Genomic DNA, 21,038 nt, shown 5'->3' on the forward strand with positions numbered 1-21,038 from the left:
TCCATGGAAACTACAGTATAGACAAAAAGCACAATCACACAACTTGATACAGTACATACTCAATTGCAAAATACTATTGTTCAACATAGTCATCAACATTAGATATTCATTTTCATCAGCAGTGAACAAGAGTCTGCATGCCACCCTTGTAAAAAATCTGCACTAGAGAAAGTGAGCAACTGTGGCAGCTGCCACTGCTGAAAATGCACCATCCACCACCACACTGTGCTCCAGTCTTCTATGTGGTTCCCATAAATGATCAGCAAGCATCAAGGAATGTCAGTGAGTGCCATTTTTTTCTGCATTGTGTCATATGCACTTCCATGTCAGACTTTATTATGTCTGACCGCCTCTCTGTTGCCATTTGTCACACAGCAACAAAAAGCAATGGAATATTGGGAGGGTTCAGCCTCTACTGTCACACCATCACCTGCCCCTGATGTTGTGGGCCAACGCCATAAAATAGGAGATATTACTTTTGGAGCAGTCTTCATAGATGCCCAGAATTAGGACAGATATTAGATGCACACGTAGTTCAACTTTTCCTGTCCCATTCCTTCAATTGTGTATATAAGAGTCTGAAGTATCAATCTTACAATTCACTAAACATTCATTATTCATTCCACATTGCTGACATCAGCAGACTAAGCAAACAAAGCTTAAATCTGTACAGATGTTGTGGACAGCCCCATTTTAGGGCAATGAAATGTGCAAAGGTAATTCTCAACTTGATTTTATATATATATATATATATACACACACACACACAAATGTGTGTGTGTGTGTACACATATATATACACATGTATATTTTATTTTTATATATGCATATTAACAGATCTGCTGTCACAAAGAGTAGATTAAATGTCACAAGCCTCAAATCTCCACATGCACACACTCAACAAAAATAAATAAATAAAGAACCCATTAAAGCACTTTGGCTAGAGTTCAGTACAAAAATATTCCCCAGAAATAGGGAACCATAAAAACACCTAGACTAACACCTCTGTTGTAGCAGGAATGAAGTATTTAAACTGACTTGCAGAAGTGATCAGTGTAATGGATTTTAACTGAAGAGGGACTTGCATTGCATAATAGCACAGATTTCCAAAGTCATTTTCCATTCCAGCCTCTAGAAAGCAAGACAACTTCACATAAACCAGATTGAACTCTGTGGTCAGATGACGATTCAAGTAAGACATAACATGGTAAACACAGTAGGAGAAAATAGATCCATAACCTCCTCACTGGGCTCATTTTCAAAGCAACACATTAATTAAACACTGGAGTTAACTCACAAAGGCATTTAAGCATTGAAGGAAAACTGACCAGAGCAATGCAGTCCTGTGAGCCATCCTTCAACGAGGTGCCCTCCTGCTCCCCCTGGGAGAGGCCAAAGGGCATTGGGATGGGAGAAGAGGCTGCATCCAGGATGCAGTAATAACCCAGTCCAACTATCAGCCACTGCAGTTGAGAGCAATCGGCTTCAAATCTTCAGATTAAATAAAGTGTATTTAACACATATGTTGCTGAGAGCAACACAGTAATACTGGTATAGTAACCTGTACTGCCAGAGTAACCAGTGTCAGTCTTCCAAACTATACCTTATCTATTCCTTTAAACAAGCATAAAATCCTGAGTGAAACCTACTAAGCAGTACTTAGTAATATTGCTTAGAGAAGGACTGAGATTACTATACTGCCACATTACTTCTCATTTACTCCAAGGGCACCAGCATTCTTACACTCATGGATACTTTTTCAGATCTCCTCCAGCATCTGCAATTTACACAACACATACTTCTGCTGCTGAGAGGTCAAACAGTTACTTTTCACCCTTCAGGAAATCCAAATGAGTTGTTGAGGAAGTCAGTAGCAGACTAGGTTTAAATGACTCACCCATTTATTTCCTACAGCTACCACAGGTTAAAAACATTTGTGTGCACCATACTATCCACAGTTATCCATCTTCCATGAACTTCTCTCCCTTAAGCAACCAATCTGGATCATTACAAATGAACCCTGGAAACATATTCTTCCACGTGAGCTTGCCTTAGAAATGGAAGGACCTGTGATGCATGCAGCTCAAATCAGGCACGAAGCTCTGTGCCATCAGGTAGGCGATCCCTGTGCACAGTCAGTCCTACGAAGCTCTGACAGCACAGCCACATGTGGCCCTGCCCCTCATGAGCTGTGCTCTGCTCACTCCTCATAGGCTCCTCACAGAAACTTCCTCTTCGCAGAAACTTCTGCACTGCCTCAAGGCTTCTGCTGCCTGAAATTGGCTGACACTAAAAAGCTGTCGCAAGTAACTGTCAGAGAACTGCAGCAGGAAGCCAGTAAAATATTTAAAATTACACTGAAAAATAATTTCCTTATACATACGCAGCCAAATTCTCTTCAATTGGAGTATCATCATTCACAGAAATGGCAAGATTGTTCATTTCTATTTTTGACAATTTGTAAATATCCACAGCTCACAAAGATCATTCACCTCAGATTTTTCTCCCAGAGAACACGTGTCATTGATTACAGTCTAGTTTATGTTCTAATTCTGTTCCATTACTACGTACTGCAATTAAGGTTACGTGGATTGATTATTAACTTAATTCCAGGGTTCTGATGTTATCGCAAAAGTAGAGACCAATTGAAGGAAATTAACAGATACTGAGAAGGCAGCACTTCAGCCTCAACCATTTTTTCTCTACCTCACAGCAGTAAGCACGCTCTGACATTTCAAAATCTAGTTCAACAAATGTAGCAGTACCAGAAATAGTTGTCCCATTCTGACTTCAAGTTTTGGCTAAGCAACCAGACAAATTTATATAAATTACTGTCAAACTGTTTTATCCAATCTACCACATTCCAGCTGCTGTTCTCATGCTCAGATCACAATGCAATGACAAGTCCTTTCACTCATCTATCTTCAAAACACACATTTAAATACGTTTATGTAGTTCTAACACAAATACAGAAATAGATGCTTTTCTTTTCTATATTTTAACTTTTTCCTCAACAAGTGGATGTAAACTCACTGCTGGAAAACAACTCAGGAGATGATAGTCATCCAAAGTTGTAAACTCACAACACGTATGTCAGCATAAACATTACGAACTAAATCTAGCAGCCTTACTTAAGATAATATTGAGAGAGAAAAATAAGTAAGTATTACAGCATAGATGAGCAAAATAAAAGACTAGAATGAGTGTTTAAAAATCAGGTTCTCCCTATCTGGTATTCTACTATGCCAACATTTTTCTTTTTTCCAGCTTAGAAGTACTTGAGTATTCCTCCAAATTCTTTTTATAGGACTAAAGTTGACAGGAATGATTCACACACATTAAAGAGACTTCACACTTTAACATGGATCTTCCCATCTTGCATCTATTCTGCTTACAAGGTTAAATGATTGTAGAAGTTATTCACTCCATAATCAGAAGAAACCACCGAATTTCATCATTTTAAAAAAAATACAATTGTATCTTATGTGTTTTTCCAACCACAAAATTATTTAATATTTCCTTATTCCATCTCTAAATCCAGTTAAAAGAATGTAATGATAGAACAATCTTTATCTAACGATCATGTTTATATTGGAAAGATGTCCAGTGGAACTGGCAATACTGACAAAACTGATTGTTTTCAAAAGGATATAATCTAACACTTCTTGGCTCAGAGAAGCTGTATGTACTGTATGGCATTAAACAACCTACAACATTTCCATTTTGTGATTGGGTTATTATAAGTTCAACTGATTTAATTAGACCTGTTTAGTTAATTTGCGATTGCTTAGATTAGTACTGATTTTCAAGATTGAAAGGTAGCATATGCAGAAGATTTCAGCAGCCATACCTCAGAAAATTAAAACCACTTAGACATCTTAATTTGTTACATATTTGCTTTGTCAAAGCTCTTATTAGTTGCATGGAACGTTATTACTCATTATAAACCCCTGGCTTATAGCAAAGCAGGGTAAATAATGAATTGCAGCACAAGAAATCAAAGAAACAAGACATCACAAGTTAAAAGAAACAGCAGTCAGGAAAGATAATGGTACTAATCATTAACTCATTGCTAGTTCTGTGTCTAACACCACAAGGCAACATAATCTAAAGAAGCCTCTGGTACTAATAGACGCTGTTCACGGCATGTAAGAGCAACAGTCCCACATGAACACTTTTCTGCCTTCTCCTCCTGGCTCTGGTTTCACCAGCTGCTCCACAATCAGATCTCATTGCCCTTCGTAAGTGCGTGCCCTGATAATGTGCTGTGTAATCTGGATATCCCAGAGTAGCATCCTGTGCCCAAGGGCTGACAGCACGTGTTAAAGCAGGTAAATGCAGTTTGAAAAGAAAAAGTAAAAAGTTAAGAAGCTATAGCTTGCCTCTAAGCCCACAAAGTCTCTGCTCCATTTGCAGAACATATAAGGAAAGGAAGATTGGGTGCTTCTCAGTTTAGGAAGTATTATAACAGATTAACTCACAAGTTTCTCCATTCAGCATTGAACTCTTGCATCTGACCCAAGAAACCCAACTAGCTGATGTGGTTGCAACTGGGACACACCCCAGGCTCAAGTCACTTGGGCAGCAGAAGATGAGTTGTGCTACCTGGACTTTAAAGTCTCTGCTAGCTTCAAAGAAGCATGGAGGAGAAGCATCTCTGTTGTCCCCAAAGGTGCAGCTGGCAGATAAGATAGGGGCTTGCAACAGTCCTCATCACAGCAGACACAAATTAGAAGAAAGTTTAGATGCAGAACTTACATTAGACATGAATGTTTAGGTTACCAGCAAAAGGTGAGAGGGAAATCGGATGGTGAAAGCAAGTCAAAACCAGGAACTTCACCCACAGCACAGTAACACCACCGCAGAAGTCTACAACTTCCTAGATTTTTCAGCTAGATCAGACAGCAACCAAGAGCACCTAGTACATAGGGATTTAAATCCCCAAAAGATCACAGACTCATAAGTTTGTAAGCACATGGGGCACAGCCTGAATTTTATTTTTTAAATCTCATTAACCCAGTGATACTCTAAGTTACATAACATTTTATTTTCTACTTGCAATACTAAATAAAAGCAATACAGCGAGCAGAAAGTACATAGGAAAATCTAGTCATTGATTCTTCTCATTGAAATATTACACTTACAACCGAAAGAGTTTCAACCGGTTTTACCTGAGTAACAAAAGGACAGATCATCATAACATGAGAGACAGAAAGAGCAAGTGTGCATGTACGTGTACGACTATACCTAGCACATTGTTCGGACAAGGTTGGACACCTGGCTCTAGCAAAGCACAGACAAGTAATAATGCAGTCCCTGCCATGCACTTGCATGGACGTGTAGAAAAGGCAGCTGCTACCATGTGCTGTTACACTCAGACTGGCTGTGTTGCTCAGCCATTTAAGCTCATCTTCAGAAAGATTAGATTTATGTGACACTGAAAACACTGACAGAGACTGCTGAACCAGCATATACAACTGCACTGCACTTTGGTCAAGAGAGAGTAAGAAACACAATTGCATTGAACTAATTGAGAAGTGATGAGTGAGCTTATGAGAAAAGAAAGCAAGATCTAGCAATCCTTTATTTATTCACTCCTTCCACTTTGCCATGTACTTTCCTGCAGAGGATTTATTTCCTTTCCTCAGAGCAATTCCACAGCCTTAAACAAACATTCCCATACAGCCAGCCAAATATTCAATCCTATGGGTTGCCAACATTGATTCAATTTCTATGGATATGATGTTGTCAGGTTCATCAACTCATACATTTAGATAAAAACATAAATAGCACTAGTTACTCCAAAAGTTAGCTGTCAGCTAACTTTTTGCTAACTAGCAAAATATGCCTGGCATTTTATATTTTACAATGAGAATGGTTTTTAATAAATATATAAATAATATATATATCACATAGATACCCTCAAAATTACGTAGGTTGCTCTGAAAGTGATACCTCACATTTATTTGCACGGAAATTGCAAAAGATATAAAGAACACAATAAAACTATTCAACAGAGCAAATTCTCAGCTACAAAGCATTTTTGACATAGTCATTACCATTAAGTATGCATTTTTGCCAGCAGCATAAAAGATCCTACATAACACACTTGCAAAAATTCTGCACTAGTGGAAGTGACCCACAGTTACTGTTGCTACTGATGAAATGCACCACTCATCTTGCAGCCACTTTTTGGTCTCCATAAATGTTCAGCAAGCATCAAGGAATGTCGGGGGGGGGGGGGGGGTATTTTTCCCTCATGGAGGAGTTCAGTTATACACCTTTGCTTCATATACACTTCCAAGTCAAATGCCATTTGGTCCAACTGCCCCTCTGCTGCCATCTGTCACACTGCAACAAAACGCAATGGAATACTGGTGGGAAGGTTCATTCTCTACTGCCATACTACCCACAACATAAAATAGGAGGCATCACTTTGATAAGCCAGACATGGTGATGACCATGCAAACTGACAGAATTTCCTTCATATATTAAATTTAATTTTCTCTCTTATTATTATGCAGGAACAGGAATACTTAAATTGTCTATAGAGAGATTAATTATTTTCCAGAGATCTGTGTTCATTCCAGCAGCTATCAGTTTACTCCATGTTTACTGCTACCCAATTACTTCATAAACAGGAAATTCAACACATTTATATCAATTATGATGATGATAAATTATTACTTATTCTGTTACACTTCATAAGGCAACACTTCTGGCTCTGCATAATTAGTAGCAGTTTGACAATAATTACATAACCCCAATGAACAATACAGAAATCCATTTAACCCCTTTTTCTCTGACTTTTCTTGCAGATGATAGCAATAACTGTCTTTATCTACAATCTCAATAGTTTACTACGTAATATTGATAGTATATATGCAATTAAGCATACTGAAAACTCCCTGTATTTAGGTAAAATTTATGCTCTGGGTAAATCTAATCAGACAAACAGTATTTATTACTACACAGACAGAGAGAATGAACAGTAACAGTAACAAAAGTAACAAAAGTAGTTACCAATCCAGTTTGCCAATCAACTCTTAAAATTAAATAAGGTTTTCCACATTTCATCATACATCACAATCTACACTATTTTCACTTGTTTTAGCTTCTTCATGTCCAGAATGAAGAAAATAATCTAATATCAGTTAATTTTTTTCAGTTATACCATGCAGATATTTATGATTTCAATTCACTCATAAAATTTATCTTAAAATTTCACCATGTCATCATATTGACCATTGACTAAATAGAAAAACAGCATCTAGTCTTTGGTCACTCCGGTCAGCTGCCTATTACAGATCATAGGATCACAGAACAAGTTTTGTTGGAAGGGATCTTTAGTTCCAGCCACTATGCTACGGGCAGGGCTGCCATCCACCAAATCAGGCTGCCCAGGGCCACATGCAACCTGGCCTTGAGTGCCTCCAGGAATGGGGCATCCACAACACCCCCATAAAATTTGACAAAACAGAGATCCTCACAATAGCAACCATCAGCACGTGGTAGAATATAAAGCACCTTTTGACAGATAAACAGACAAGAAAAATCACATACAACCTAGGATTAAGATCATGGAGAACACAGCTGCAGAAGAGAAGGGTTATTAAAAAATAAATTAACATTAAAAATCGAAGATCATACAAACCCAGTAAAGCATTGACCCAATATTTTTGCATATGACATCAGCCTAGTATACCTGGACTTGGGGGAACTTCCTAAGTTAGAAACTGTCTGCATTCAAACCACCATCAATCATCTTTCGAAATCAAACACGCTTTACAAATCCATTCCATGAATCAGTCATCAAGTGCTCAATGTTATTTTTCTTCTTTCATTTAATTAGAGAAATTGCACTTGAACTGTAAAGGCAGAAAGGAATCTGAAAGGTTTGACGTAAATTTATTTGTTGCAGATAAGAATGATTTAGTGCTAATGCCAACAGAAATAACTCCAAAATATTAAGTTTGCCAACAAAATCTTCCAATCCCCTCACTGAGGGACAAGAAAATGAAACTCTCAAATAATTACGAATCTTTGAAACACAAAGTAGCCAAATTGTTGCATTCATTATCTTTGTTTCTAATTCAATATTACTAAGCTAACTTTTTTGGAAGTTGACAAGTATTTCATTACTGTTTTATGCAATGAACAAAAAGCTAGAGTGTGAAGAAAGAATCAAATACAATGAACTGATTTCCTTTATATAGGAGCATGATTACACTCAGATTCAACCATTTGTTCTGTTACAAATGTTCAAGTATTACAAAGTCCCTCAAGTGATATATTTGCCTCTTTACAACAGAGAAAGATAGATTGATTGAGCTTGTTTTCCTCCAGCATAAGTCTTGACAGAGTGAGTCAGAAAAACGCAAGAAGATCACAAGGCTAAAAATACTCAAAATAAAGCCTGCTCAGATAAAAAGAAGATACAAAAAAATATTGCTGCTTCCCTTCCCTTGAAACCTAATTTCAGGTCACCTACATTCAAAGTTTCAGAAAAAGCACAGTAAAATTACAGCAAGATCTCTAAATTAGGTAACCATGAAAGGCAAAAGATCCTTTGAGACTGTTTTACTTCTCTCTAGTTAAAACAACATCCTCTCATTTAGTACAAAATGAGGAAAACATAGAAGGAAACTTAGAAGTTACAAATCCAAGTGAATAAATGACCAGATGCAGTAAATGTTTAACCCATTCTGAAGCCTGAGGGAGACATGATTTACCATTTAAACAAAGTTATTAGGAAGCCAAATGGCCTTAACAGAAATGATGGTAATTTTGCAAGAAAATTTCTCACTACCTAATCATTTATATGTACTGGTGGGAAGGAGAGCCATCAGAAGTTCAATATGGATTAAAACAAACAGGCAAAATGAAGCAGGTTAAAGTAAATGTAAAAAATAAAGGTTACTAAAAATGATTGAATTTATGAAAAGAAATTAAAAGGCAAAACAAAATCAGCTTTTATAAATAGATTTAGAAAATGATGATTTTCATTACTAACTAAAATATGAATATCTGCCAAAATAACCACAATAAACTGTAATTCAGCTGTAACAGTTGCTTTGCATATATGGTTACACTCTAGCACTAGCCAGTGTGACTAGGCAACAACTCTAAGATCAGAATGTGCCCTGTTTGTATGAGGAGATTCAGGAGGATGAGTACTGATGGGACAAAGCCTACAATCCTCTGCTCAGTTTTGGACTCCCAGTACAAGACAAGGCTCAACTGTATGAACACGTTTAGTGGGAAGATCAGGGTGACCTCTATGGGAAGAAGCTCTTTACATCCGTACACAGCCTGTAGCTAAGATACAATGAACAAAAACTGAAACAAATTATGACTTGATAGAATGTGAAAAATATCACTACAGTGATAATTAATCAGTGGAACAGGCTTCTCAGAGAGGTGAGGTGGCACAGTTTCTATTTATGTAGGTTTTCAAGATCTGATCTAGATGTTGTGTTGACCCTGCTTTGATCAAGAAGGTGGATTAGGTAGCCCCCTGAAGTCTTTTTCACTTAAATTATTCTGATTGCAGCACAGTTACGGACACACATTTTGCCAGAAAAAGAAAATGCCTTTGGCCTTTTGTATTTTGGTGGTTACTTCAGCTATTCTGAACATTCATTTTAACAGACAAAGCAGCATAGGTATGCTCTGCACTCAAGAAGTACAGAGCAGAGAAGAAAATCTTCAGGGTAAGCGGCACATGTGATGGGAATCTCCACTGACTCCCAGTGCAGTGCTGCTAAGCTACAGGGAATTGTGTTGATTTCCCAGACTGGCTGTTCCCCTTACACCTGCGCACATGCACATGAACACACATCTACTTGTGTTTAGAGTGAAGTGACACATGTACTTCTACACACACACATAGAGTTTCTAACTAGCCATATCCTATTTTGCAAGGGATTAAGGTATGGTATGTTTTTATTCCAGGCTTTGTCATACCATGCTCTTCCTCTATTACATGTTTACTTCTCACAACAGGAGAACAGCAGCACAGCCATGCTATTTCTCTATTTCTGAAAGAGATTATCATGTTGGTGAACAACTCAGTTCATCAGGATGTTTGTGAACAGTCACTGACTGTAACCCACCAGTTTGCTTTAGAGAGATGATATTCAGCCCTAAAATTCAGACTTGGGATACTCTTGAGACAGTCTGTTCCTGTTCCAAATTATGCTGTGAACCCAAGACTCACACGTACAAACATTTCTGTACCATATATAATTTCATATAATGGGAAAGGAATTTAGATGTTCACTTTAAACTCTGGAGTCATGAGCAGTTACAGAAAGTTTTGTAGTTAAAGTAGACATTCATTTAAATGGGAGTTCAGTGGAAACAAAGTCCCACTTACCTCATACCCTTTAAACTCCTAGCAAATAAGACATTTCTCCACAGAATCTAACCACAAGCAGACAGCAATAGCAACAATGCCAAAGATAACTTACAGGGACTTCTAACTTAAAACACCTTTACCAATAAGGATGGAAAACAGGACCATTATCACGAAAGAACAACAGCAGAAGATTTCTCTGAAGTGTGAAGGATCAGTGCCTGACTTAAAGTCTACAAACCATAAGAACCTCTAAATCTGATTTTTTCCACTATCTATTGCATGGATTGAAACTAAGGAGTTACTTTACTCTCTTTTACAGCCAAGATAAAGTACTGTAAGCACATTATAAGTCAAGAAAACAGCTGACAGTAGATCTCCCTAAAGCTGTAGTTCGCACCTCATTCTGACGTTAACTAGACAGAGATGTCATAGATTTAAGCAAATAAACAACAATACAGATTTGTGAGAAGCAGCACCGATTTGTCAGAAAGCAAAACTCATCTATCTTGCCTCACTAGTCACTACAGAAAAAAAGTATAAAATACATGAAAAAATAGAACAAATCTCAATACTCTATTAGACACAAAGCAAGTGCAATATAATGCTTATTTCTTTTAAAGATATTTTCTCTAATTTTGTACAAACAAGAATTTTGCTATCTTCAGTTTCTTTCTTTGTTTTCTGATGTACACATCCAGTATTTCTTGCACTCAAAACAGTCATTTCCACAGAAATGATTCTTACTCTATGCTTGGAGTAGGTTCTTTATTGTCTTATACCTCTTTCTTTTCCTTTCTTGAAGGAGCAAGACTTTGCTCTTAATTGCCTGTAGTTGTTGTCTCAGTTATCCATTCAGCTTGAAAACTTACAGTTGTAAGTTGTACTTATTGCACTCTCTGTGACAGACAAAAACTGTTTGTCTCAAAGCTTGCTTCCTAAGGCCTTTCTGGTGACAAGTCTTTAACCAACAACTGCAAATTATCTAGGTGGGCCTTACGTAGCCAGCAACTCTAGCTGTACAGTGTTTACATTTGAAAGCATTTATTTGGAGGTGTTTTGCTCAGGAGTGTTTACTGGAAGATCTGGCCTGTGACCAGGTAACTGGTGTGGGGGATTGGGGAATGATACTACTGTATCCTGTGAAGGCAAGATACAATTTGGCACTTCCCTGTCTGCTCTCATCTGCTGGCGAGGCCCAGAAAATAGGAACCTTTAAAGGAGTTCCTGTGGAGATTCAAAAGCCAGGAGCTGCCTCTCCAAAAAAAGTTAATTCAACTACCTTGGACTTATAGCTTTGTTAAGAATGGAGAGAGGAAAAGAAATGGGAGAAGGAAAAAAGAAGTCATCATCATCAATCAATCAACACAGTCTCCAACAACCCATTGCTACTGGAGGTCAGCACCTGAACTATGAACTTCGCTGGATCCACGGTGGTGATTCTCTCTCTTGCTTTCTGCCAAGGCTTCCTTGCTTTTTATTCCCTATCTCTTTTAATTACCCATCTTCCCTTCCCCATATCCTTAAGCAACTAGGATTTGTAATAAATTGGTTGGGCTAACATCTGACACGTTGTGTCTTAATCTTGCCATCAGGTATAAACATACATATTGTAAAATGAACCTCTTCTCCCTCCTATAAATTGGAGTGAGACACAAAGTAAAGCTTTTCTTTTTAGATTTAGCATCTAGCTTTAAGAAAACAGGCATATCAGCAAAGCAGAAAAAATGATTCTTACATAAATTATTTCTAATGGAAGTATCACAAGTTGCATAAGTCTCCAGCAAGGCTAGAATCACAAAAACAAGACTTTGCTTCTGTTGAGGAGTTCTCGTGAAAACAATTGTTTCACGAAGTGCAGTAGAAAGATCTACATTTTTTTAGGTCAGGACCTTAAGGAAAGCATCATTTCTCATCTGACATCTTCCACAACCTTGACATGGATTAAAACTACTGCAGAAACTGCACTCAAAAAATCCCCATTTTAGCTACTTGAATGTTACATTAATATCCTTGCCCATTTTCTACATCCAGTCCAAGGTCCTAAGAACTTAGTATATATTTCTATCTTGTGTCACTTAAACACAAAACTTCTCAGCAGATGAGTATTCATTAAGAATGATGAATGGAGAAGCTTACATAAATAGAGAGTCTGACCAAGTCACTGAAGACTACTCTGTCCAATTCTGTACATTCCCCAGCACTGAAGCAAATAAGAATTGCACATTCTCTAATTCTATCAATACAGTAACTAATGTTAATGCAAGAATTTTTCATGAGATAATAACGTGAACCTTAGCGGCTGGAAAGGGCTGCTCTGCATGACTGCTTCACATCCAAACAAAATATTGCTTCACCAGGCTCCTTGTTTACCTCTGAGAAGACAAAAATACTGTTGTTTCCCCAGCACTCGTCATAAGCAGCAATCACTGGCACTACTGCAGCTGTCCCTCATAGCCAGAGCACAGCTTATTTCTGAAAACAAGTGCTAGTGCCAGGGAGATGATCTGTGCTGATTTACAAGTCACACAGCGTATAAAATACACAGGAAAATATGTAATATATTAATATATAATGTTAGAGTTCTATACCTGAGGAGGAATAAACATATGCAAAAGTACAGTACAGGGCTGATTTTTTCTCTGCAGAAAAGGACCTGGGTTTCATGGTGGATACCAGATTAGAACACAATCATAGAATTCTCAGAGTTGGAAGGGACCAATAAGGGTCATCTAGTCCAATTCTTCTGCAATGAAAAGGGACATCCACAGCTAGATCAGGTTGCCCACACGTAGTTCACCCTGGCCTTGGAAGTCTCCAAGGGATGAGGCATCCACCACATCTCTGGGTAACCTGTTCCAGTACCTCATAATTCTCACTGTAAAAGATATTTTCCTTACATTAAACTGAAATCTACCCTATTTAAGCTTGAAAACATTTTATCTTTTCTATCACAATAGAATCTGCTAAAGAGTCTGTCCCCTTCTTTCCTGCACCTCCCCTTTAGACATGGAAAGTATTCTATCAGGTCATCTCATAGCCTGCGCTTCTCCAGGCTGAACAGCTCCAGATCTCCTAGATTCATAGCAGAAACATTCCATCCATTGGATCATTTTTGTAGCTCCCCTCTGAATGCAATCCAACAGGTCTATGTCTCTCCTGTACTGAGGACTCCACATTTGGACCCGTTATTTCAGGTGAGGCCTCACCAGCACAGAGTAGAAGGGCAGGCTCATCTCCTTTGACCTATGGGCCATGCTTCTGATGCAGCCCAGGATACAGTTGGCTTTCTGGGCTGCAAGAGCAAATTGCTGGCTCATATCCAGCTTCCCATCCAGCAGTATTCCCAGGTCCTTTTTGACAGGGCTGTGCTCAATCCTTTCAGCCTCCAGTTTGTATTGGTAACAAATGCTATGTTGACCCAGGTGCAAGACCTTACCTTCAATTCTGTGATTCTGCAATAGCAATGATTGTTAGTTCACAGGATATTAAAGATCCATTTATATGGGATAAAAGCTCACATACAAGGGATTTTAAATAGCAAGATAGAAAGCCACATACAGGATATGAGAATTGGTCTCTCTGCAGAGGGGCGAGAATCTCTGGAGATCACTTAATTTGTCAGGATCTCCATACAAGAATCAAAACAGAACATACTATAAAGCACATCCATGTTTCTATCTTTCATAAAAGTTCATTTGTATTACACACTTGTCTATACTGTAACTTTTCAATAATAGACTCCAATAACAACAATCATTCAAGATTTCAGCTGCAAAACGTATATGCTGCAATTAGCTGCTTGAAAATTCAAAGTGTAATGCTCTTTACGGTTGAATGATCAAGAAGGAAAATGGAAACTACAGTATTCTGAAATCTCAATTCTTCTTTCCACAACACTAACTTCCTTCTTATTATAGGCTAATCATCTTAATACTCATTTCAAAAAACATTTTCAAAGTCCATAGGTCAATCCAAAAATAATGCCTTCTACTTATTTCCATGGAATCCACAACAGACAGAAAAAACACAATAACCCCATTTGACAGAACAAATTCCCAGCTATTAAACACTATATTTTTCGAGAGTAGCATGCCGGAAGAAAGAAAAGATAAGAGTCAAAGAAGTAACTTCTGCTTTTAGGTCTGACTTCTGCAAGGGAGAAGAGTACACAAGCAATGTGGAGATCCAGAATAATGTCAATTAATTTCCTGACTCATGTCTACCCCCCATATCTCTATGACTCCTTGATGTTCACTGGAAGGAGAAAAGTTCCAGAAGATGCTGAAGAACTGTTACAGAGGGAATTCCCAGCAGTTTATGGGAGAAAACAGTGTGGGAGGCAATAAGCAAGGAGAAAAAATGGCTTCTAAAACTCCTGGGCATAGGGATAATCATCATGGGAGAAATGCTTGCTAACTGAGCTTCCCATGAGGTACAAATTAAACATAGGATACTCTCACTTCATGCATGTGGGAAAATTTTTGTCCAAAACACATCATGATTTATGTATAAGACAGCTTTTTCCAAGAGTTAAAAACTAGAAAACAGTTTGCACATATCCACTAGCTGTAAAATAAGAGGTGTGTTTTCATAGTCTAAAAATTTTTTCTCTGAAAGAGTGGTCAGGCACTGGAATGGCCTGCCTACGGAGGTGGTTGAGGCACCGTCCCTAGCGCTGTTCAAGAAGCGTTTAGATGAGGTGCTAAGGGATTTGATTTAGTAGCTTAGTGGGTAGTGATGGTGATAGGAGGATGGCTGGACTAGATGATCTTATAGGTCCTTTCCAACCTAATGTACCTATGAATCTATGAGTCACCACCACTAGGTGTTCATGTAGGCAAGCAATGAACAAGAGCCTGCATGCCATGCTAATGAAAATCTGCATAAGTGTAAGCAATCCATCGCTACTAACATCCACCTCAACAATGTGGGTAACATCACAAAAAAATAGGAGGCACTCGTTTTGGAACTATCTTTGTATTAAATGATATTTGAGAAGCAGGAAAAAAAAAACAACAAAACAAAATGTATCTTGGGTACAATGCTAAGTTGCAGAACCTGTGTTTTAACTTGAATGTGACTTCCAGAAAATTCTAACAAATCACTTAAATATTATGATATCTGCAAAATTAAATGATGGATTTCACAGCTTCTGATTTCAAACAAACCTCTGGTGGCTGGAATATACTTTGACATTACTGTTTCAGCCTTTCTAATGTCTGTTCTCAAAGTCAGAGTTTGCTCTCATTCATTTAATGCAAGAAAATGCTGGCACTGTCTTGTTACAAGATGTGACCCTGAAAATGTTGTATATGCATACAAGGCTGCTAACATAAGTTATAAATGTAGGTAGACTAACAGATATGATACGATGTATATATATGCTTATAGATATGTCTACTAGATATCATGAATTATATTCTTTGCCAGATCCATTTTAAGTACTGTAACTCACTTAAATATAGGGACTCTGTTTTGTTGTGTTGTGTATTTCCTTCAGAAACGCAGAAGCAGCTTCTAATCCAACTCCAAAATATACTTTGTGCATCTGAAGTCAGTTAATTAAAATCAACTTTCAAAAGACAATTTGGTAACTTCTTAAAAGACCAACAGCAATAACATAACCTCAAGAACATGTAGTTCCCAATTGCCTATTTATGAGCTAAAACACTAGCCAGACAACCTACAAAGGTGCTGGAATAATGCCTAATTTGCAGTCAGTTATAGCCTGAGAGAGCTTGATTTTGCTTCCATAAAGCTGTAAGAATAAGCATAGCCATAAAAAGCCTTTCAACTGACCACTGAGGTCATGGGAAAAGAATGCATTCTGAAACACCTAGCATTACCTAAGTTGTTGACAAATTGTAAAAAGGCAGCTAATAAGAAGTCACTGAATAAGAAGCAACCAGAACATATGAAGTCCTCAGTTCAGTGTAAAATAAAAACAAGACTCTACATTTTTGTTTACAGTAGTCTATGGAACATCGCAAAGGTATGCAATTACCATCTGTGAGGACTTCAGTTAAGATAAGAAGGAGATTTTCTAATAAACTTTTCTCCTCTATCAGAATCCTGAAATACCTCCTAGGTGAGATGATCTCAGTCAAAACTGGGACTGAATCTGAATACATGGTGGGCTTCTCTGACACTCTGATTATGGCTTTTCACATCAGTGGTGAAACGTGGATGTGATTTGAACAAAGGCAGCAGCACACCCTCAGAGCTGCCAAAATACCATCCTAGAAGACCTGGCACCCATCTTTAATTTCCTTGAGCAACTGCATCCCATTACCGAAGCCCAACACATAACGGGCTTCCAGTGAGAACTTCAAGTGCTTCCTCTGGTTTAACGGTCCTTCCTATAAATTATGCGCTTCCCTGTAGATAACCAACACATTCACAAACCAGCAGATCAACTTTCGCATCCAACCCAAACAGATGAGAGAAAATGAAGACTGTTACAAGGTATCATTTAAAGGTGTTATAGTTTTCCTGAATTTGGACTCATCACTTTAAAAGTACATTATGTTTGCAAGCAGGGCATTTGGCTAACAAGCTCCCTTCCCGGTGACACTCATCCTGTCACTAATCTAAAGCACAACAAGGAAAGAAATTTCACCCCCACAAATGGTAGCCTCATGCATCTTCACCATCAGCTGATACTTTTCTGAAAAATCCCAACTTCCCACCCACCTGCAGTGAAGAATTTGCACACCAAGGTCTCACAAAAATCCTCCAAGCAGAAAGAGACAACAGTTTATGAAAACTTTTTATAATACATCCCACTCTCTCAGTCTGCTCAGCTCCACTGCACTCAGACTGTGCACTGCAGACTGAACCCTTGCCAACTCTGAATAAGGCTGTCTGAACTATTTTCCTGCTGACGTGATCCCAAGCAAAACTTCTCTATAAAGCAATACCATTACATCAAAATAACTCAATTCAGGAGGTGCTGCTCGACCTTGTAAATACACAACACAACAAATAGGTGGAGAGAAATAAAGAGCTCTGAGAGTAATTTTAAATCCCACACTTGTCTGTGAAAAACAAGCATATGCTTTCGGCTGGCTCATGTAAGCATGCTGCAGACTCGGTCCACTGGAAACAAGTCAGAAAGATCAGTTATGATCAGTTACGAAGAGCATTTTAAGGATAAATGCAAAGGTGAATACATAAAATACAGCATAATTCTCAGCAATGCAGTGCAAGACCAACTCTTACAATTCTTTCAGGTCAGAACATCCTCTCTGGAGACTTTACACATTACAGTGGAGAATTACTGTTTTCACTTTTGGCTCAAAACTAGCTAACAGCCTGATATATGTAAGACAGCACATTTCATTCATTACTACTAGTCTGCATTACAAGAGCACATCTGTTCACTGTAAGGAAGCTCAGAGAGATGACAGCAGGAGGGGAAACCCAAACAACACCCAGCTTCACCCCAGGGGCCATCAGCAGCCCATCTCCACAAGACCAGAGGAGCTGAAAACCTACAAAAGCAGAGGGGAATCCAAGTTACAAACTTCCAGGGATGCAAACACTCTACCTGGGCCTCCCCCAGGGTTGTCTCAGCTCAGCCATCAACCCCAGTGCCCAGGTGTGAAGCCAGGGGAGAAAACTGAAGTAGAACACATCAGTGGAAAAAATAGATGGGTAAGGGGACGTAGAGGGCTAGTCATGTGTAAAAAGGTGAGTTAGCATGCTTGTCTAGCCACGCCCTGTGCTGTACTAGCTTAGTCTGTCATCTTGCTGAACTTCATTCTGGTTCTGCCCTGGGTGAGGGCACTGTGTGCACAGGGTGAGGGCAGGGGTTGACAGTGCTGCAATGCTGGCAATTCTAGAGTATGCTGACACCTGTTTTCAGTTAACAGGAAGACCACTTAGTTCAGCTGAAAGGTAATAACTTTAATTAAAGTTTTCATTAATAAAATAAAAATATTCATCTAAAAAAAAAAAAAGTGAAAGCACAAGCAGCCTGAGGAAGTCCTGAAGTTATTTAACATAGTCTAGACTGCAGCAATATTTATAAGAGAAAACCTACCATAAAGGAACTAGCCTGTAACAGGAAGGATCCTACATACCTTTATATTTAGATATAGACTTCAGGATAGTAAATTAGAAGATTCATCACAGCATTTTGTCCAGTGTGAAAAGGCACTTCTATACGTTGTGTTTCATCGGAACATATAATCACTCAGAGATGATATACAAAACTCAGGTGATGTTGAGTATAAGTTCCCATTTGAGAAAGCAGAATACAGTGGGTAGCTTAGTAGAAAAGGGCTTAAAAGACCAAGCTTCTACCCTTATTTTCTTTTTCTTTGGCTTTCCAATTAAAACAAAGTTCTACATAATAGTAGCTACCTTCTACTGCATATGTGTACATCATCATCCAGCATGAAGGAAATGAGATGCTGGATGTTAATTGAAAATTTTAACAGATCTAGAAACAGACCTGAACTTTGTAACTCTTCCAATTATTTTCTGAAATTCTTTCACCCCAACTGAAAATGTTCATGTTTTTTCAGTGATCACTCTGCACCTCTCAAATACAGTAATTAACAAATAGCACAAAGCCTTCTACCCAGGAATCAAAGACTAAGCTACCCAGGAAACTTTAAGTTGGATGTCATGTAGGATGTAAAATTGTCTCTGTGACAGAGAGGCTACACAAAGTAATGGCTTCTGCCCAGACTAGAGGATTCCCAGCTCAGACACAAAGATGATGAAGATTCAGCACAATGGGGGATGGTATTACCACTGTCCTTAAGCCTTTCAAAAGACTCCCAGCACTCTAAAATATCAATTTTTTCTATCCAGGTGCACAGGCTGATAATTCAAGTGCTCTAATCAGAGAAAAAACATGATACAAATATCAAGTGCAACATCACCCTCAGCAAATATACCATAAAACAAGGAAAACAAAAAAGTTAAAAATTTAAAGATACAGCAAATAACATCCATGCAAACAGAAAGCCTTCTAATAGCGAGTGATAACTATCTACTCACAAGTACCAATGTATTTCCTTGCTCCTATTGGCCTATTTAGAATGAAGCCCTGCCCTTTAAAGAAGTTGCACGCTGCTATCAGCAAGGAGCAGCAGCAGAAGCTGCCTATACACAAGTCTGTCTGATTCTCTGCCACGTTGAAAGGACAAATTCCTGCTGATGCTGCTTCAAGAGTTACTAGGCATGACAATTTCCTATTTTTACAGTAGGTAATTACAGTCCAGCCCAGTGATTCTGAAACATTGTTAACTGAATCTTGGCATTTGCTGTAGTTTAGTCATAACCTTGGTTGCCAGTGCACACCACTGAAATGGGATTCAGCCAATAAAACATTTATCTGAAAGGTTTCAGATGTGCCCAGAACACTTACTATAAAATAGAGTTTTTCTGTATGTAGTCCTTCAGAGACAGGACTTGAAGCATGGGGGCTTTTTACCAGTCTTTTTTTTTTTTTCAGTGGCTTTCTATCAAATTGCTCGTTCTACTGAGCTTCTTTGTATATTTTGATAAAGAAGCATTTGCTCTTTGTAGATTCTGCAAATAATTTTATCTACACATTGGCAGGAACATGCCTAGAGAAAAGTAGAAGAAAAAACCCACCATCTAGTAAGCAGTCATTTACTTATGCTTTAATAAACCAAGCAATAGCAGTCCCTTTCCCACAGTAGCAAAGCAAATACATTTTCAGCAGAACACATTGTCATCCCTTTCAGCACAGGGACATGTTCAGCACAGTTTCTTATTATTAATTTCCATAGCTTTAAAAAAACTTTTAGTTGCCCTCTAAAGTACACGCTCATAGATAAAATTGTTATTTACAAAGAACAGAAGGTAACAATCAATTGCAATCAACTAGAAAAAGGTCCAATTAACTTTTCACTTGAATTCAAAATTTATTAATGCTGCAGCAGTCTTGAAGTTAACAAGAAGCTAGCATATCTCTGTAGATCTTAAGCTCCAGTACCAGGCTGTCAAGTTGTTTTGTCACACTGGAGATAGCTACTACTTTCCACATCCATCTCAGGTATATAGATCCATCCCACTCTTCCTAAGCATTACAGGATCCATTATGAATATATTTCAACAGTGCTAGCAAGTATTCTCTCAATATTCTCATTGGGAAAGATTAATAGTCACTCTATTAAACAGATTGGAAATCAAGATACAGGAAAGCTAAATGATTTAGCCAGGCTTGGGAAATCTCTGACAAAGCAAGGAACCGAATCTAGGTTTTTAAGCTGAGACACCACCTAATACATTATGTACTGAACATTAATAAAGTGCTCAAGACCCCAAGAAATACAAGTCTAAAGGAATTATTTTGCAAAGTCTGGTGTTTCAGTGCTTTTAAACAGTGATAGTAAATACATTAGCAGAAATAGGCTGGAAAGTTAACACAAACAAACTATAATCTGTGAAAACTAAGATTTTCCAAAAAGAAACAGATCAAAAACTTTGGTCACCCAGTATGAACACTGTGATGACTTCAGACACTTATTCTTGTTAAAGTTAGACATTAAAAGGGGGGGAAAGACAGTATAAAAGTAGCATCATTGTTAACAATTATATGCTTTAATCTTTCTCTGTTGAACTTTCCCACAATTTTATTATGTACTCAAGATTCATGTTGGAATCAGTGCCTTACTTTCCTCACACCACAGAGTAC

Source organism: Cyrtonyx montezumae, unplaced genomic scaffold (assembly GCF_038088225.1).
Source record: "Cyrtonyx montezumae isolate F1298 unplaced genomic scaffold, pur_monq_1.0 scaffold_8, whole genome shotgun sequence".
NCBI lineage: Eukaryota > Metazoa > Chordata > Aves > Galliformes > Odontophoridae > Cyrtonyx > Cyrtonyx montezumae.